This window comes from Triticum urartu, chromosome 3, assembly GCF_003073215.2.
Source record: "Triticum urartu cultivar G1812 chromosome 3, Tu2.1, whole genome shotgun sequence".
Taxonomy (NCBI): domain Eukaryota; kingdom Viridiplantae; phylum Streptophyta; class Magnoliopsida; order Poales; family Poaceae; genus Triticum; species Triticum urartu.
Window position 1 is genome coordinate 543611728 of NC_053024.1, and position 13510 is coordinate 543625237.

Here is a 13510-nt window from a genome sequence, read left to right on the forward strand (position 1 = left end):
CGAAAAGAGTCGCAAAAACGATTCCATAAATGCATAAGGCTGGCAAATAAAAATTTAATAACCAAGCCTACTCAAGAAAAACAAATCGATTTGCGCACGGGGAAGGCTGCTCATTACATATCTTACACGCGAGCGGTAATTATACAATACGTCACTCAGGATATGCGTACATAATCCTGACATGTTATTTAGGCTAGTGCACTTCTCCAGATCCTACATGATGCGCAAACAAGCTACTTCTCACAACCTATGTACATATAAACATATCATACAAAGCAGTACATGCATGGCGGCTAAGCGTACTCAAGCGGAGATGTTGACGACCTCCTTTGCCCTGCCGAGGGTGAGGCGTAGCGAGGCTGGAGACTCGACTTCCTCCTCGCTAATAGGCTCCATACGTGTAGTGTTGCGCTGAGTGGATGGATCGGGTGCCAGGGGCGGAGCAACACGAATAGGAGTGGGCGCGCAGGGTGGTGCAGTGCGCGCTGGAGTGGGCGCAATAACTTGGTTGAACTCTCCGGTGGTAGGCAGGCGACGAGTAGGGGCATAAGATGCTGAGGACGAGACCCAAGTCAGTGGCGGTGCGGTGGGTAGGAGCTCCCTCCTGTTGGCAGCACAGCCATGAACTGAGTCCATGCGGGCAGCCACGAAGTCGTCCACCAGGTTGTCGAAGGCTGCCTCCAGGGCCCGGAGATACTCAATAAGAATCTCAAAAGCCTTGTCTCGTTCTCCTCTGGGGCAGGAGAATGCGTAGTGACAGGTGTAAGGCACATGGCATGGAAGATAACGGTAACGACGAGTCTTCATCACGGGGAGGACATCCCTGAGACGAGCTATCGCCTCGCGGGCTGCCATCTTCATAGCATGCTTCTCCGTAGGCATGGCTCTTCCCAAGAACCGGAAGCGGCGTAACTCACCACGCCCTCCCTTGAACTGCACCGCGACCTGGTGCATGGTCAGACTGTCGTTGACTCGGTGCTGGCAGAGTGTGAAGACAGGGCGCACAGATGGCCCCATCGCGACCTGAACGATGAAGGAAAGAAGCTTGACGAACCCATCGGGCACGTTGGCGAAGGTCTGAGACTCGTAGCTGTTGTCGGCCATCTACAAAAGTAGGCAAAAATTCTGCATGGTCAGATCATAAATTTATGCTGACTGACAGAAAATGACTACAATCAAGAAAATATGAAAAGGCTCAAACATGCTAATAACTAATTAGCGATCGCACCTAGTGGCTTCCTACAGTCAGCCTGGCTCTGGTACCAAGCTTGTCACGACCGGTTTTCCAATAAAATATTTATTGAGAAATCAATCTTTTGAGTCTAGTATGAGAAAAATTCTCCTTACTGGTAGACAAATTATTGATACAATAAGCCAGTAGCAAAAAATATATTACAGGGTCGAGCTACGGCAGCTCAACCAAATTATTACAAGCACGCCAATAATTATACATAATGGCGGACATGACACAGTGGTGTGGAGGCATACTACTGACCCGAGGATAGGGCGGTGGTGGAAAAACACAGCGGGGAGTGGGATACATGACTCTAAAACTGGCATCTCATCGAGCGTCGAGGTGAGGCTCGATGAATTTATTTGGTAGCGGAAGCGGATATAATATAGTGACCAAATCCAGGGTCGCACGAGACTGACTGGGATTCCTCTAGGGCGTCGGACTCGCTATCGAACTCTTCATCCATGAGATCGCCTTCGTCAGCATCTGGCCAAATCAACAAGCCAGTGAGTACTTTGAAAGTACTCGCAAGACAGTTCGGACGTAAGATATAACAAATGCATGCATGAATGCGTCACGATTAATTCACCAATGTACATTCAAAAATTAGCATAACGAAGTAAGTAAAAGGGAAACGGCGGTAGTCCGCCTGAAATCCCAACAAAATAAATAAAAAACCGATCGGGTGTCTGAAGCGACGCCTCGAAGGTGAACAAATAAATATAGGAAATGATGCCACAGTCGCGGCGTCTAAGCGACACGCAGATAAAGGGCTTTAAAAGAAATGCCACAGTCGGACGTCTGAGGCGACATCACAGAAAGGGCTTTAAAAGAAATGCCACAGTCGACGTCTTAGCGACATCACAAAAGGGCTTTAAAAGAAATGCCACAGTCGGACGTCTGAGCGACATCACAGAAAGGGCTTTAAAAGAAATGCCACAGTCGGACGTCTGAGCGACATCACAGAAAGGGCTTTAAAGAAATGCCACAGTCGGACGTCTGAGCGACATCACAGAAAGGGCTTAAAGAAATGCCACAGTCGGACGTCTGAGCGACATAAAGGGCTTTAAAAGAAATGCCACAGTCGGACGTCTGAGCGACATCACATAAGGGCTTTAAAAGAAATGCCACAGTCGGACGTCTGAGCGACATCACAGAAAGGGCTTTTATTCACAAGTAAATAATACTCATAATCAACATTCAATTCATGAAAATAAACGGGTTAGTCCATCCACAGGAATAATCATTTAACCGGGGAATTAGCACTCATGATTCACCGGAGTCTCTGTCATCAAAAACTGGCACTTGTCAGGATAAGATAATACTGAACTTGGACATGGAATAGATGATTCAAGGAATATATGACTCTGCAGAGTTTGTACAAAAATTTCCCACAGCCAACGGATTTCCGTAGTCACGAAGGACTAGTTCCGTTTACGGTATTTCGGAAGAAAACACAGCTAACCAGTACACACCCATCCTACCTCTCGATGCTAGGAATCACCCTAGACATCGTCCAAGAAAAACTTTTGAGACGGGGAGATCACAATCTCGAATAGCATGGGATCAAATTTATATACGCGCGCTCTAAGGGGTGCCCCCCTCTCGGTCCCAACCGGAAACACCCATGCCCCCTGACCGGATGACTGGCTTTAATCCAGGGCCATGGAACCATCATCCCGGCCTCTCCTTTTGGTGTGTACCAGGAAAGCGGTTTGCAACTTACTAAGCCATATTCCTTGCGGAAAACATGTGGTAGTACAGGGAAGAAAATGGGAGGAACTGGACCGATACGGTTTGACACTTAGTCATATAGCCTGGCATAAGACTGGCATGCTACAACACTGCCATCTTACCCATCCTCATGCCAACACATGGCCATTCATACTCACATCCATCCACTTATGGATCATCGAACTCACTTACCTCAACAATGCATGGAAATAACGTTCATCGGTATGCTCATCAACATGCCATGAGACTAACTAAATGCAAAACATGCCAAGACACTCATCATATCAAAAGTTCAAACATGCTTGCCTGGTTCGGAGTAGTCAGAGCCTAGCTCGGTGAAGTTTGCGGTTCCGTCACCTCCTTCGGTATCTACGGTATAAAGAAATATATGCGCTATCGTAAATACACGAGGTGCACAAAAAGTATTCCAAAATTTTTTCAAATAAATATGATAAAAAACTAGACAAAAATCTGAAGAGGACAGAAAAAGAATCAATCAAAAATATTATTCTGTTTAAAAGTTATAAAGGTTTTTGTCCAGGGACTCATCTGTAATGAAACAGAAAGTTTCCAGGGGCTAGCTCATAAAAACAGAAAACGTTCCAGTCTTGAATACGCCAGCCCAGAGGGGAAAGCGTATTTTGCCCGAAGGCGCTTCCAGAAAACGATTCACTTAGAAATGAGAGAGGCTGACGGGCGGGTCCCACTCGTCAGGTTTAAACTTTCAAATGGGGGGGACGAAGCTCGTCGGCGCCCGAGAGCCGCGGTGGTCGCCGGCGGCGATCCACGGCGAGGCAGGGGGATCGGAGGGTACCTCCGTGTTCAGGGCACCCTTCGCGTCGGTTGGTGGTGGTGGTGGTCGCCGGCGAGTACCACGTCGACGGCGAGCTTTGCTCCGGCGGACGGTGGCTCGGGTGGTCGAGGGACTCGTCGGAGAGAGCTGCGAAGGACAAATTTGATGCTGGCGTTAGCTTACTGGGTGCTAGAGGAGGCTATAGACAAGATTTGGGCGCCGGGGACGGCCTCACCGGAGCGAATCGTGGTGGAGGCCGAGGCGGATCGGGGCGGCCGGAGTTGGGGGAGGAGACCTCCTCGAGGTCCTCCGGGTGGCTTGGCAGAGCCTTGGTGAGGTGTGGTGATGATGCGTGCTCGAGGGTGAGCTCGGGGTCCCTTTATATAGGTGGTCCGAGGCGGTGGCCGTGAACGGGGGTCTCCGGTGAAGATTACGGCGGCGCAGAGCTTGGTCGGGGGTGCTTAGGGAGTTGGGCGCCATCACGGAGGTCCACTGGCTCCATTTAGGTACTAACCCGGCTGGGATTTGATGCTTAGGGCGAGCTCGACAGAACGGGGCGGCGCGGGCCCGTCGGCGGCAGGGAGCACTTCCCGTGCTTGCCAGGCCACGGTGACGGTGCCACGGGCGTGCGCTGGCATGCATGGGCCACGCGTAGAGTCAGGGAGCAAAGGGCGGCGCGGAACGGCGTTGAGCCGCCGTTCTTGTTCCCTGTCGGCTGTAACGGGGTTTCGGCCGCCGCAAGACACGCCGGCGCGGGCGGCCAGGGGCGCCACCGACGCCGGGAAGACGCCAAGCGCGCGTGCGGAGGTGCTGGCCAGGGAGAAGAGGCCGCGCGCAACGCTCCAAGCGCACTGTGGACGGTGACCGATCACTGACGAAGAAACGGTGCGGCTCTCTGAACTTTTCTGAATTTCTGAAAATGCAAAGGAACAGTGCATCTCAGGTGTTCGACAGAATGTTTTTGGCCTCTGGGGAATTTTCCTTGAGCTGATTTTTGGTGTAGTGGCTTCTCGTTGCTCAAGTAGGCTGCCTGAATTTTGGTGGAATTTTTGGAGAAGTGTAGATATGAATTTCACCAAATTTGGCAAATCTGGTCCAAACTTGCAGAGACTGAATTTTGAAAATTTTGAAAAGGGGAGGAGTGGATCAAGATGGTTCTGGGTTGTGGATGCTAAGGACAATCCAGAGGGGTTGGTTTTAGGTCAAAACTCAAATGCAATAGGGTACTTGCTTTGAAAACCACTCAGGCTCCAAATAATTTGCAGAAATGGTTTTGAGGGAAAAATAAAAAAAAATCCAAATCTTGCTTGGATGAGTTGGGACAGAGAACTTAGGTTGGTTACAAGGAGGAGGGGAGGTTTTGGAGGGGTTTTATCACATGGGCAAAAATACCAAGTCATGGGTGGTTTCCAAGATATGAAAATCCCCAAATTTTCATAGAGTTTCTTTTTTTAAAAGAAAAAGATTAAACTCCCAAAATAATTTGAGAGGGAACCAACAGAGAAGAAGCTTCAAAAGATCAAATACCATAGTTTGAAGCAAAAATAAAATTCTTGCCAAAGAAAAGGAAGTTTTTGAGAGGAAGGATTTCTGGAAAAGAAATTTTTAAATGCCCTCAAAAAAAATTCAGCAAAGTTTTTGATGGAAATCAATTAAAAATTTTGGGAGTGTCACATTAGTCACGGGATGATGTATTACAGAATGAGTAAGGAGACTTGCTGGTAACGAGATTGAACTAGGTATAGAGATACCTACGATCGAATCTCGGGCAAGTAACATACCGACGGACAAAGGGAATTATGTATGTTGTCATAACGGTTCAACCGATACAGATCTTTGTAGAATATGTAGGAGCCAATATGAGCATCCATGTTCCGCTATTGGTTATTGATCGGAGAGGTGTCTCGGTCATGTGTACATAGTTCTCGAACCCATAGAGTTTGCACGCTTAACGTTCGATGACAATATTGTATTATATGAGTTTTGTAATTTGGTGACCGAATGTTGTTTGGAGTCCCGGATGAGATCACGGACATGACGAGGAGTCTCCAAATGGTTGAGAGGTAAAGATTGATATATAGGACGATAGTATTCGGACACCGGAAGGGGTTTCGGGCACCCCCGGCAAAAGATAGTGGCCAAGATGGGAAACGCACTAGCCACAAGGGGCTGGTGCACCCCCCCATATGGTCCGGCCTAAGTGGATAAGCAAAAGGGGAGGAGGAAAGGAAAGAGAAGGAATTGGATTCCCCCTTCCTTCCGCCTATCCCCTCTTTCCTTCCCCCTTCTGGAAATAAGGAAGGGGGGAGGCCGAATTGGAATAGGGCTCCCAAGTAGGATTCCTCCTACTTGGCGCGCCCAAGACTGTTCCACTCCCCCTCCCACCTCTATATATGTGGGGAGGGGGCGCCTAGAAGACACACCAACAACATTGATTCCTAGCCGTGTGCGGCGTCCCCCTCCACAGTTTACGCCTCCGGTCATATTGTCATAGTTCTTAGGTGAAGCCCTACGTGGATCACTTCACCACCACCGTCACCACGCCGTCGCGCTGACGAAACTCTCCCTTGACACTTTGCTGGATCAAGATTTCAAGGGACGTCATCGAGCTGAACGTGTGTAGCACTCGGAGGTGCCGTACGTTCGGTGCTTGATCGGTCGGAACGAGAAGAAGTTCGACTACATCAACCACATTGTCAAACACTTCCACTTTCGGTCTACAAGGGTACGTGGACACACTCTCCCCCTCTGTTGCTATGCATCTCCTAGATAGATCTTGCGTGAGCGTAGGAATTTTTTTGAAATTGCATGCTACCTTTCCCAACAGTGGCATCCGAGCCAGGTCTATGCGTAGATGATATGCACGAGTAGAACACAAAGAGTTGTGGGCGGTGATCGTCATACTGCTTACCACCAATGTCTTATTTTGATTCGGCGGTATTGTTGGATGAAGCGGCCCGGACCAACCTTACATGACCACGTTCATGAGACCGGTTCCACCGACAGACATGCAACTAGTTTTGCATAAAGGTGGCTGGCGGGTGTCTGTTTCTCCAACTTTAGTTGAATCGGATTTGACCACGGACAATCCTTGTTGAAGGTTAAAACAACAAACTTGATAAATCACCGTTGTGGTTTTGATGCATAGGTAAGAACGGTTCTTACTAGAAGCCTGTAGCAGCCACGTAAAACTTGCAACAACAAAGTAGAGGACGTCTAACTTGTTTTTGCAGGGCACGTTGTGATGTGATATGGTCAAGACATGATGTGATATACGTTGTTGTATGAGATGATCATGTTTTGTAAAAGTTATCGGCAACTACAGGAGCCTTATGGTTGTCACTTTATTGTATGAAATGCAAATGCCATGTAATTGCTTTACTTTATCACTATGCGTTAGTGATAGTTGTAGAAGCAATAGTTGGCGAGACAACCACGACGCTATGATGGAGATCAAGGTGTCAAGCCGGTGACGATGGAGATCATGACGGTGCTTTGGAGATGGAGATCAAAGGCACAAGATGATGATGGCCATATCATGTCACATATTTTTATTGCATGTGATGTTTATCTTTTATGCATCTTATTTTGCTTAGCACAGCAGTAGAACTATAAGATGATCCTTCACTAAAATTTCAAGGTATAAGTGTTCTCCCTGAGTATGCACCATTGCGATAGTTCATCGTGTTGAGGCACCACATGATGATTGGGTGTGATAAGATCTACGTTACAACGGGTGCATGACAGTTTTAGACATGCGGAATACTCGGGTTAAACTTGACGAGCCTAGCATGTACAGACATGGCCTCGGAACACTGGAGACCGAAAGGTCAAATGTGAATCATATAGTAGATATGATCAACATAGAGATGTTCACCATTGAAAACTAATCCATCTCACATGATGATCGGACATGGTTTAGTTGATATGGATCACGTGATCATTTAGATGACTCGAGGGATGTCTATATAAGTGGGAGTTCTTAAGTAATATGATTAATTGAACTTAATTTATCATGAACTTAGTCCTGATAGTTTTTGCATATCTATGTTGTAGTAATAGCTCGCGTATTGCTCCCCTGTTTTATTTTTGATATGTTCCTACAGAAAACTGAGTTCAAAGATGATAGTAGCAATGATGCGGACCGGGTCCATGATCTAAAGATTATCCTCATTGCTGCATAGAAGAATTATGTCCTTGATGCACCGCTAGGTGATAGACCTATTGCAGGAGCAGATGCAGACGTTATGAACATTTGACAAGCTCGGTATGATGACCACTTGATAGTTTAGTGCACCATGCTTTACGACTTAGAACCGGGGACTTCAAAAATGTTTTGAAAGCCATGGAGCATATGAGATATTCCAAGAGCTGAAAATGATATTTCAGAATCATGCCCGTGTTAATAGGTATGAGACCTCTGACAAGTACTTTTCCTACAAGATGGAGGAGAATAGCTCAGCTAGTGAGCATGTGCTCAGAATGTCTGGATACTACAATCGCTTGAATCAAGTGGGAGTTAATCTTCCAGATAAGATAGTGATTGACAGAGTTCTCTAGTCACTATCACCAAGTTACTAGAACTTCGTGATGAACTATAATATGCAAGGGATAATGAAAAACGATTCCCAAGCTCTTCGCGATGCTGAAATCGGCGAAGGTAGAAATCAAGAAATAGCATCAAGTGTTGATGGTTAACAAGACTACTAGTTTCAAGAAAAAGGGCAAGGGAAAGAAAGGGAACTTCAAGAAGAATGGCAAGCAAGTTGCCACTCCCATGAAGAAGCCCAAAGCTAGACCCAAACATGAAACTTAGTTCTTCTACTGCAAAGGAAATGGTCACTAGAAGCGGAATTGCCCCAAAAACTTGGCGGATAAGAAGGATTGCAAAGTGAACAAAGGTATATTTGATATACATGTTATTGATGTGTACTTTACTAGTGTTCATAGTAGCCCCTGGGTATTTGATACCGGTTCAGTTGCTAAGATTTGTATCTCAAAACAGGAGTTGCAAAATGAGGAGATACTAGTTAAGGGCGAGGTGACGATGTGTGTTGGAAGTGATTCCAAGGTTGATAAGATCACCATCGCACACTCCCTTTAGCTTTGGGATTAGTGTTGAACCTAAAAAATGTTATTTGGTGTTTGCGTTGAGCATGAATATGATTGGATCATGTTTGTTGCAATACAATTATTTATTTAGTTCAAAGAATAATTGTTGTTCTGTTTACATGAATAAAACCTTCTATGGTCATACACTCAATATAAATGGTTTATTGAATCTCAATTGTAGTGATACACATATTCATAATATTGATGCCAAAAGATGCAAAGTTGATAATGATAGTGTAACATATTTGTGGCACTGCTGTTTAGGTCATATTGGTGTAAAACGCATGAAGAAACTCCATGCAGATGGGCTTTTGGAATCACTTGATTATGAATAATTTGATACTTGCGAACCATGCCTCACGGTCAAGATGACTAAAACTCTGTTCTCGGGAACAATGGAGTGAGGTGTTGACTTATTGGAAATAATACATACGATGTATGTGGTCTGATCAGTGTTGAGTTTCACGGCGGGTGTCGGTGTCAAAACTGGCGGGTGTCGGGTAGGGGGTCCCGAACTATGCGTCTAGGACGGATGGTAACTGGAGGCAGGGGACACGATGTTTTACCCAGGTTTAGGCCCTCTTGATGGAGGTAAAACCCTACGTCCTGCTTGATTAATATTGATGATATGGGTAGTACAAGAGTAGATCTACCACGAGATCAGAGAAGCTAAACCCTAGAAGCTAGCCTATGGTATGATTGTATGTTGTGATTGTTGTCCTACGGACTAAAACCCTTTGGTTTATATAGACACCGGAGAGGGTTAGGGTTACAGAAGGTCGGTTACAAAGGAGGAGATATCCATATCCGTACTGCCTAGCTTGCCTTCCATGCCAAGTAGAGTCCCATCCGGACACGAGACGAAGTCTTCAATCTTGTATCTTCATAGTCCAATAGTCCGGCTGTCCGGAGACCCCCTAATCCAGGACTCCCTCAGTAGCCCCTGAACCAGGCTTCAATGACGATGAGTCCGGCGCGCAGTATTGTCTTCGACATTGCAAGGCGGGTTCCTTCTCCGAATACATCTCAGAAGAACTTGAAAACAAGGATAGTGTCCGACCCTGCAAAATAAGTTCCACATTCCACCGCAGAGAGAATAATATTTTCGCAGATCTAATTCTGGCTTGTTTTGGTAGCATGACGTTATTTCATGGCCCGGTGATTATTTGAACCGTTCCTTTTAACCAGCCTCGCACATAACGCGAGGCAGTTTTTCGACACATCTTGTCAAAGCAGAGATCGTGTCCCCTTATTACGGGATTCTCATCAATATGGGCATGAGAAACCCAACCGCCCCATCAATTGCGGCGCTTGGGGGATAAGCGAGTTTTACCAGGCAAGTGGGGACGCTTAGTTTCGTCTGCCCATATAAAGGGATAAGGATTCACCTTTCTATCCACGCCTTCTTCCTCCTTTGCTCATCCGTTTTCGCACACTCGAGCTCTAGCGCCCAAGCCCACACTTCCGCCTCAACCTTCTCCAACCATGTCCGGAGCGGGAGGCAAGTGGATGGTCTCCTCCGTCACGGAGGGAGACATCAAGAAACTGAGGAGAGCCGGATACCTGCCCGACGACATCGCGCACCGGCTCCCTGATGAGGGGCAGCTCATCCCCACCCCCAGGCCCCATGAGAGGGTAGTATTCCTCACCCATTTCCTCCACGGACTGGGATTCCCTCTCCATCCCTTCGTCCGGGGGCTCATGTTTTATTAAGGCCTGGATTTCCATGATCTGGCCCCGAACTTCATCCTCAACATCTTGGTGTTTATCATCATGTGCGAGGCCTTCCTCCGCATCAAGCCCCACTTCGGCTTATGGCTGAAGACCTTCAATGTCAAGCCGAAGGTGGTGGGCGGCCGCCAGGCGGAGTGTGGAGGCGCCATGGTGGGCAAGATGCCCAACATAACATGGCTCGAGGGCTCCTTTGTGGAAACCATAAAGGGGTGGCAATCGGGTGGTTCTATATCACCGAGCCGCGCGATCCTGCATGGGCAGCGGCCCCCGAGTTCCGATCTGGCATCCCCACGCGGCTCACCTCCTGGAAAGAGAAGGGCCTGTCCTGGGGTAATTCAAAAGAGCTGACCGGACTCCAAACATGTATTCAAAACATGGTGGACAAGAAGCTCAAGCTTGTCCACATAGTGCAAGTCATGCTCATCCGCCGGATACTCCCGTGCCAACAACGGGAGTTCAACTTGTGGGAGTTCAATCCGACGCAGCACCGAACTCTGAACAGGCTCTTCGACACGACTCATGAAGACGCCTGGAGGGTGCTGTTCAAAAGTGCCGAGGCCCCCCCCTTATTACGGAGGATCACGGATTCAGCGCAAAGCACCAAGCCAGTGCGGTAAGCTGCTCTACCTTTCACAGTATACTTATTTTTTCATATAGATTGACTCTATGCGGGATCTAAACTCCCGCACCTTTGACAGGACTGGCAGAAGATGGCCGGACAGATCGACTGTCCGGCTCCTTTGCCCGAAGGCCCCGCAGACGCTCTTCTGGCGAAGATGTTGACTCCGGCCCCTTATAAGGTGCCGGAGAAGACCAAGAAGGCCAAGGGAACTCGAAAGAGTTCCCGATGCCAGGCGTCGTCAGACTCACCGTCCGATGGCTCTGCGGCGCACTCTTCCCCCGAAGACGAGGAAGAAGAAGAGGCTCCCCACCGACTGGGGGAGACAAGAAAAGGAAGGCCGCCCCAACTGGGGAGGCCGGAGGGTCCAAGAAGGGAAGGACTCTCCTTCAGGACAGCTCCACCGCCGCCGACGAAGGAGAAGACGAGTGGTTGCCCAGGGCCAAGCCCCCGGGGAGATCGTAAGTATTCAGATACACAAGTAACTGTCGGCATTCTGGGAACGGGGGTCCCCAGACTTGCCTGCCTGTGGCCTGCGGCGTGGCTCAAAGGGGGGCCCAGCACGGCCCATCTTCATCAACACAGACCCAAGACCCTCGCGAGGGGCCAAGCCTCGCGGGGCGGACGACACGGAGCTTCCTCAGGCACGGCCTCATCAGGCTGGCTCGCGAGGAGGCGGAGAGATCAAGGCGGGGTACCTCACGAGGTGCCCGTGACGCAAGCCATGACGACCAAAGGCGCCAGGCGGGTGCCAGCCCGCGCAGTGTCTTCCTTTCCTCTTTGGTGCAAAGGGAGCAAGCGTAGCCGTGGAGTACCGAGGCGTCAGGCAAAGGTTGCCATTTCGGTGCAACAAGACCAAGACCAGGAGGACTGCAAGACGGAGGTCATCGTGGAGCCCAAGACGGCATCACCACCAGAGCTTTGTGCAGGCGAAGACTACTTTTGTCAGGATAGCTAGTACTAGTTGTTCCCCTTCAAATTAGCCCGCCATTGTTGGCTCCCTTCCCGCTCGATATTTGGGAAGAGGACCAGGGCCTCTATAAATAGGACCAGCCACCCACAGGGCGAGGGGATCGAGACAAACAATAGGCAGAAAGAGAGGAAGAGAGTTTTAGGGGGATCGAGACCAACGATAGAAGGGAGAGAGAGAAGGGTGACTGAACTCCTCCCAGTAGTTCATCGCCCCAGCCAAGAACACACCCTCGCGAGGCTGTTCTTCCTTGTATTGTTCCTCATCATCATCCCAAGAGGCAATCCACCACACCACACACTGGAGTAGGGTATTACACCACAACGGTGGCCCGAACCAGTATAAACCATGTGTCTCTTGTGTTGTTCTTTCCACAGCTTAGATCTTAGCGAGGCGGAGGGGTGCAGGTAGGTAGGAGGCGAAATCTCCACGCGCACCCCAGTGTTCGAACCTCAAGGGTCTGCCGGAACCTGAAATCCGACATTTGGCACGCCAGGTAGGGGTGCGCCGGAATCCACCTTCTACCGCTTCGTGCCCCGTCGCGTCGTCATCACCATGTCCGGCGACCAGGCGGGCAACCCAGATCCATGGGCGGCGTGGCCCGCCCGCGCAGAGCCGCTCGCCTCGGGCGACCCCGTGCCCCAGGCAGCTCGCGGTCCGCAGGGCGCTGCGGGCCGCGGGCGACACGGACAGGCTTCGACAGCACTCACACCGCGGCAGGCACGGTCGGCAGCAAGGGCCTCCAATCATGCTGCGACCACAACACCGTACACCCGCCGGGAGCAGACGAACTCGAGGGCCGCGCTCACGGTGGCCCGAGAGCTGCTGCAGTGCAGGATGCTGGAGGGCGGCCGCGACGTGCTGCTGGAGTGGGTGGCAGAGCTCCTGGGCTTCGCCGCCTCGGGGGCTCACCCCTTCTGCACCCAGCTGCCATCTCAAGCCCAGGGCGGCCCGCGCGGGGGCTCCGCGCGCGCCCGCAGGCTCCAAGGCTACTCCAACGCCAGCGAAGCTGTCAGCACCGGACCGGCGGCGACGCTGCCCCCGCTCCCAGTCCGCGAAGAAGAAGGACTCGACGCGACCCGCGGCCCCAGTGGACAGCCGCGCCGCCACCCCATGGTGGGCGCGTCAGGAAGGACCGCGTGGCACGCGGAGCACTACGGTGTGGCCTTCGGGATGACGGCGCCAGAGGAGTACGTGCCCCTCATGATGGACCAAGGACACCCTCACGAGAGCGAACAAGGCTCGCTCCTCAGCCCAAGCTGGGGGGACGAGGCACCAGAAGCTGAGCATTTCCAGGAGCCCCGGGACGGTCCC